The sequence below is a fragment of the Sparus aurata genome, chromosome 16, assembly GCF_900880675.1.
Source record: "Sparus aurata chromosome 16, fSpaAur1.1, whole genome shotgun sequence".
In the NCBI taxonomy this organism is placed as follows: domain Eukaryota; kingdom Metazoa; phylum Chordata; class Actinopteri; order Spariformes; family Sparidae; genus Sparus; species Sparus aurata.
The window spans coordinates 20596876-20604084 of NC_044202.1; the positions used below are offsets into that span (position 1 = coordinate 20596876).

Here is a 7209-nt window from a genome sequence, read left to right on the forward strand (position 1 = left end):
TCATTGGCGGGTAAAATATTGGGCAGTAATTGCCTGCTGGATGGCTGCACCAGTTGGGTGGTCCATCACCGGATCAATTATATCAGCTGCTGCTACCAATGGCACATGAGGGGTTTGTTCTTTCCTCATCAATGCGATGTTGTGCAGCACCACACATACAGTGATGATTCCACAAGCACGCTTGGGACGTACTCTCAGGCCACGCCGGCAGTTGAACCTGCACTTAATGACCCCAAATGTCATTTCTATCCTGACCCTGCTCTTACCCAGAGCCGCATTAAAGCGACTCTGCGGTGGTGTGTCAGGGTCAGGACAGGGGGTCAGTAAGTGCTGGGTACAGGCGTACCCTCTGTCCCCTACAAGCAGTCCATCAAAGAGGCCTAATGAAGAGAGAAATAAATACATTGTCATTCTCAACAATTAAAGGAGTGAAAAAGAAGGAAAAGGGATTATTCACCATATAGCCTACCTTGTTGTAACTGGTGACCCAGTGCAGACTCGCGAAAAATTCTGGAGTCATGTACGGACCCAGGCCATCTTGCCTCCACACTTGTGACCATCAATTGATCTGCGGTTGACATAGTCAGCCTCATGTACCCCCAGGGGCCCCATGATGGGTACATGTGTGCAGTCCACAGCACCAATGATCCTGGGGAATCCTAGTTACATATATTATAGGCTTTATTAGATTTCATCCTTAACAAGCATTGTGACCAAATGACTTGGGAACACTACAAACATATTCAGCTTCTCAGTAAGAGCAAGAACCACTTTGCGGATGGCACAACAAGCAGTGTTCTTGCTCAGATTTTCTGCATCACCAACTGAATGTAAGTAGGTTCCCGTGGCAAAAAAACAAAGGGCTGCACAAACAGTTTGCCCGACAGTGAGCGCACAGCTTCTTCGAGTGGCATTCCTGCCACTCGGCTCAATAAGTGAGCAAATGTACCGTATTCCCTCGGCTGAAAATCTATATCGCTCATAGAGAATTTCAATCAGGAAATGCTAGCGGATCAGCGCGATCTCGAAGAAGCCGCTCACGTCGTAGTGCTGCCCGAATTATTCTTGCTCCCAGGTCCACCGGGTTCTCAATGAATGGTGACGTCATCTCCGAATGAGTTACACAGTGAAACAGCAGCGCATTTATAGCCGATATTAAGCTGAAACTCTGAACATAACGTGGTCGGGACCAGGTTATGAGCTAAGCATATGTTACCATGGTGATCTAGCCGGGTTAAAAGAGAGCCACCTTTGTAGTACAGGGAAGCCTGGCTTTAGACTCAACATACCTCGCTTACCCACTAAACTGGCTTCGCAGTACACCCCTCAGGGCCGGCCCTGAGTTAACAAAACAAACACAAAACCAGATTAATGGTGGGGCTAAGCAGCCAGGTATGGATAAATGAGAAATTAACAAAACAAACGAAATAAGATAACATAAACAGAATAACCTATGCAAAACAATATTAATGGGTTAAATGGTAAACCCTAACCCCTAACCCTAACAACAACAACAACAAATTTGGTGCAGATGTGATAAAAGCGTAGTATTTGTGACTTAATGACTCCCCTGAATGCATGTCGCAGGTGATAGCTGGCTTTGTGCAGTAAGGTGTGAGTGTCTGTTGGTTTGAGTAATCTTTGGAGATCATTGTTTTGTGGGTCACAGAGATAGGTGTAAGTTGTATAGTGGTGCCCATGAAATTGATGGGCTGTGTTTTAGCGTGTGTTTGGGTGGTCATTGTTGAGTATGTGCGCAAAAGTGTGGAAAGTCTCTTTGCCGTGTGGCCATGCGCCGATGATATCATCTAGGTAGTGAAGGTAAAATTATGGTTGGAGTGGGCAACGGTGGCCCATTGCGGTCCCCTCCATTTGTAAAAAGCATTGGTTGTTGAAGGTAAAGTCGTTGTGGGTGAGGCACATCCCCAGAGTTTTCATATGTCGGAGTCTGGCCTGTTAGGGTCTGGGTAGCAGTTGAAGGTGTTACTAACGGCACGCAGGCCCATGGTGGTGTGTGTTTGTGTATATGCTGTCAATGTCAATTGTGAAGCGTAGTGAATTGGTCGGGACAGTGATGGGGCACATTGTGTCTAAGAAGTGGTAAGTGTCTTTAGATCAGGGGGCATGCCGTGCACTTTGTTAGCAAAATTACCAAAAAGCACCCCCCTTGTTAACCTGCCATCGCTCTCCATCCCCTTGTAGCAGGTAGTGTGTTACAAATCACAAGCGGTCGTGATCAGCTCCGACGCACAGTGGAGTCAAGCCGGGCATGGCTGCTTTGGGTTCAGGCTGCCTGGTCTATTTTTGACGGAAGCTGCAACAAGCTGCACAGAGCAGATCCCGCTGTCAGGAAGTCAGAGACACAAGAACGGCATAGAGTATCCAGTCAGTTTTCAATATAAAACACCCTGTGTAGGCTCCCGACTGTATAAAAATGAAAAATGACCTGATCAAACGTTTGCTATTTATGTTCTAAAACTAAAATGTTACTTTTTGTTAGTATTCCTTAGTGTGTCTGTTCAGAACATGGTGGCTTATGTTATGTTGCCAATTGTCATTTTTGTTCTGGTTGATAGTTTAACCATTAGTGCGGTAGCTGTTACATTTCCTGAGACCAGCTGTTTTATCCCCCCCAGCTGGACAAACTATGTCATTACACCAATTTTGAATTACCCCAAGCATGTTTTTCTGCATTATACTTTTTAAATATAAGGTTTGAAAACCTTATAAATCAGCCGATAAACCGATAAAGCCAAATACCAATAAATCGGTCGGGCTCTACAATTTTGCATAATGTTCAATGTGTGTTGTGTGTTGGGGCAGGGTGGTGCTCCCATTGGTCCATCCCCCGTGTTAAAAATCAACAAATCACCTACTGCCTATAGGCCACCATAAACTTGTGTCTGGCCTGCTGTATGCCATTCTGCTTCCAGCCTCCATCTCCATCATGAAATGTGATGCTCTTACTAACAATCTTGACCCCATTTCTACAGGTAAGTGCAGTAGAACACGAGAAAGGCGGAGTAAAACTTGCAACAATGTTGTGCTAAAACTGGTCACTCCCATTATTGCCTTGCCATAAGCACATACAAATCAGAAAAAATCAGTCACTTTAAAATCTCATTCGGTAGACCAACTCAGACAGGTGTAGGTTTAGATAGGGACCCACCCCTTACTACAGGCATATGAAGATGCTATGTTGAGATATTGTGCCAACTTGTCTGCTACTGTCAGCATTGCATTCACAGATGAAAGGCTAAAGATAAGGTGGCTGGAAAGGCTACTTGGTTCCACAACAACTATTGCAAACTCATTCCAGAGCAAGGGGGGAAATCGCGGGAGCGTGCCAAGCTCCAACACAATGCTGTGCAGAGTGAATCGTTAAGTGATGGACCTCAAACCAAGACCATGGTACCCATTCCATATGCGAGGATAGTGTTTTTCAAATATAAATAGGACAACATTCAATTACATTTCTCAAACAAATTGCCAATGAAAATAAGCGTGAAAATAATTAATTAAGGAATTGTTTATATATACTTTTTTTTATTTTAAACTTTGTTAGAGATAGAGATAGAGATAGAGATAGAGATAGATAGATAGATATTCAAGGCATTGCATGTTTAGTTTGTTGTAAGAGAGGGCATATATACCCATGATAGAACAGAGAATCTTACAAAAACAATGACAGCAAATAAACAAAAAACATTGCATACAGTACATACAAAGTAAGATTCAAGCGGTTGTCACCTAAACTGTCAGGTCGGGGTAAAAAGGGAAAACTAAGGAGATATAGGAGTTGGACCCAAACGCAGATAATCAGAGGACAAGAGGCAGCAATGAGGGGAACAAAAAGGCGAGCTTTAATAAAACTAAAGCTGAAGTACAAAAACCAAAAAGGAGCAAGACCAAAAACGAGACAAAAGCAAAGTAGCAACCAAGAGAGCTAAACAAAGTGCAAACAAAAGGACAAAGTACAAAATCAAAAATGCAGATTGCAAAACTCAAAATCCAACACATACCATGAGACACGAGAGGAGGCAAGGCAGGAACATGGACATGAACAGACACTGGCAGAGACAATGAACGGACAAGGAGTGCAGGGGATTCACAGACTAAATACACAGACTAATGACCAGACAAGGAACAGGTGAGGAGAGAGGAGCCCAGGTGAGGTAACGAGAGGGAGGAGCATGGAGGACAAAACACTGACAGACAGAGGGAGACAGACTGCAACTAGGAAAATACACAGGAGAACTTAAAGAACACATGACACAAGAGGGCATGGAAAATCAAAACATGAGACACAAGACACACAACACAAGAATACAGAGACATAAACCCAGAGTCATGACATAAACAAAGTGAAGCCAGTGGTTGTCCTGATTAGATTGTTTCATGCAGCTCTAATTTCTCTTCCACGTATCTCAAAAAAGGCTGCCAAATCTTATAAAAATTGCCAGATGAACCTCTAAGTGTATGTTTTATTTTTTCCAATTTCATATAAAATAAAATACTCCTGATCCATTGTGTGAAGGATGGAGGGATGGCATCTTTCCATTTCAGAAGGATTAGGCGGCGGGCAAGCAATGTACAGAAAGCAATAAAGTCACACTGAGATTTATTCAAACTGTAAACAGAGGGCACTCCAAAAAAGGCTATGATGGGGCATGGGGCTTAAGACACCTCAAGGACCTCCGAGAGTGCTTTAAACACCGAAGTCCAGTAAGTCGTCAGCTTGGAGCAGCTCCAAAAAGTGTGCAGATATGAGGATGGTGTCATTTTACAACAATTGCACACTGGATCTATGTCTGGGAATCTCTCTGATAACTTCTCTTTGGTCCAGTGAGCCCGATGCAATATTTTACATTGTAACAGTCCGTGCCTTGCACAGATAGAGGAGGTGTGGACTCTTTTTAATATTGCATCCCAGGTTTCATCATGTATGAACTCACCCATATCCTGCTCCCATCTGTGTCTAATAGTGGCAAGGGACTGGATTTTTTGGAATAAAAGTGCACTATATAGGTTAGTTTATTATACCTTTAAATGACTGGACAGGTGCTAATAGAGAATTAATGTCAGAGCTTGGGGGAATTTCTGGAAACTGAGGCAGCTGTTTAGCATGAAATCACGCAACTGTAAGTATCGAAAGAAATGCGCATGTGGGATAAGAAATTTAGTGCGCAACTGCTGAAAAGAGGCAAAGAAACCATCTAATAAAAAGGTCATGCTGAGTGCGCAGTCCCCTGTTATGCCACTGCAGAAATACACTGTCTTGTAGAGGGGGGGGAACATGTGATTTGCATGGATTGGGGATTTCAATGAGAAATTATGCCATCCATAATGCCGCGAACCTGCTTCCATATTCTAAGTGTTGTTTTGACCAAAATATTTCTTGAATACGGGGCAGTGTCTGAGGCTAGAGGTGCATAGACTAATGCTGACAATGTGGACGGGGCACAGGATCTAGCTTCAAGAATGCACCATGAGGGGGCGTCAGCACCTGGATCCTCATATAGCCAATGGAGAATAGGTCGAATATTAGCAGCCCAATAATACAACTGAAAATTGGGCAGAGCCATACCTCCTAGCACCTTTGGACGTTGTAAATAGGCTCTACTCAAACGCGGACTTTTATTATTCCAAATGAAGCTGGATATAAGTGTGTCTAGGCGTATAAAGAATGACATGGGGATATACACTGGGAGACATTGAAAAAGATAGCTAAATTTGGGCAACACATTCATTTTAATAGCATTTATTCTACCAGCAAGTGACAGATGCAGAGGCATCCAACGTTTAAGGATCTGCTCTACCTTAGTTAATAGCGGGTTGAAATTTTCCTTGAAGAGTCTGCCTATACTGTTTGTAATTTGCACCCCTAAATATGTAAACTGATCCTGAGTAACCTTAAAGGGAAGTGTGTGAAAAGGATAAGTCTTGTACTTCTTGTCCCGGTGGAGAAGATGCAGGTATTTTATTCGCTTATAATTGCATCGTGTGTCTCACGGTTAATGAAGTCCAGTGCCAGGGTGGGATCCTCTAAAGTACGTTCCTTACTCCCCGGGAGAGTGACACAAAGTGTAGCCGGAAATCGTAGCCCGTACTTGGCTCCATCTATGGATCTCAGCCTCTTTTTTACGTCTCCAAACGCTGCCCTTTTCTTCATCACCGCGGTGGTGTAGTCAGGATAAATATGGAGCATCTTCCCTTTGTACATCAGGGGGCCTTGAGAGGACTTTCGCTGTATTTCATCCCTCGTATGTGTATAGTGTACATGCATGATAAACACACGTGGGGGTTCACCGGGTTTTGGTTTTGCTTGTAGCGATCTGTGGGCTCTATCCAGCAGCGAGGCTTCACTCAGGTTTAAGACGTCTTTCAAAAGTTGAGACACGAACTGCGTAGCCTGACCATTCTCCAGCCCTTCCTCAACACCAATGAGTCGCAAATTGTTCCGTCTGGAACGGCCTTCCAGGTCCTCGCATTTTGCCTGTAGCTCCCTCATACCACCTTGAAGTTGGGACACAGTGGTGCGGAGCTCGGTGGTGCAGTCGCCAGTATAGTCGGCAGCTTTCTCCAGCTCTTTCAGTCGGGTATCATGTGATGCTAGCGAGGCCCGCAGGCTAGTGACCGCTGCTGACAGCTCACCCCTCACCGAGTCCATGTCCAGTTTAATATCATCCCGCAGTGTCTGAATGGCCGCCCAAATCTTTGCACAGACAGAACCCTGAAGTGAGTTGAGCGAGTCAGAGAGCATCTCCGGTGTTAGGGTATTGCTGCCAGTCGAGGCCTCCGTGGTAGCCAAGCTAGCTGCAGCGGTCGGCGCCATGCCTGACTGATTGCTACGTTGTTGCTTAGCCGTCTGGTTTCGAGTATTTGAGGCCGCCATTTTAGTCTTAAAACAGCTTCAGCTTGTTGTTCGACGTTTATATTAGGACATAGGAATAAGGTCTTGGCACTTGTTTTGACAGTTATATTAAGTTTTTAAAATCGACCTTGTAGGAGCTTGTAAGAGACGCGTCTACATTCTAGCCTGCTCAACAGCGCCCCCATATATACATATATTTATACAAACTAAGCCATCAGTTGAAGAACAACAAATAATCTTAAAGTCAACATACATTTATATTTTGCAGAAGGAGCTTTTATCAGATCCAAGCCAGATGGATAGGAAAACAAGAGTGGAAGAAACAGGATGGGAAA

The 7209-nt window shown here is 44.1% G+C and overlaps 1 pseudogene; it reads right to left on the reverse strand.

The window, feature by feature from the left end:
* LOC115566117 (putative nuclease HARBI1) lies at window positions 1-1108 on the reverse strand (annotated as a pseudogene).
* Between the last annotated feature and the right edge of the window lie 6101 nt (window positions 1109-7209).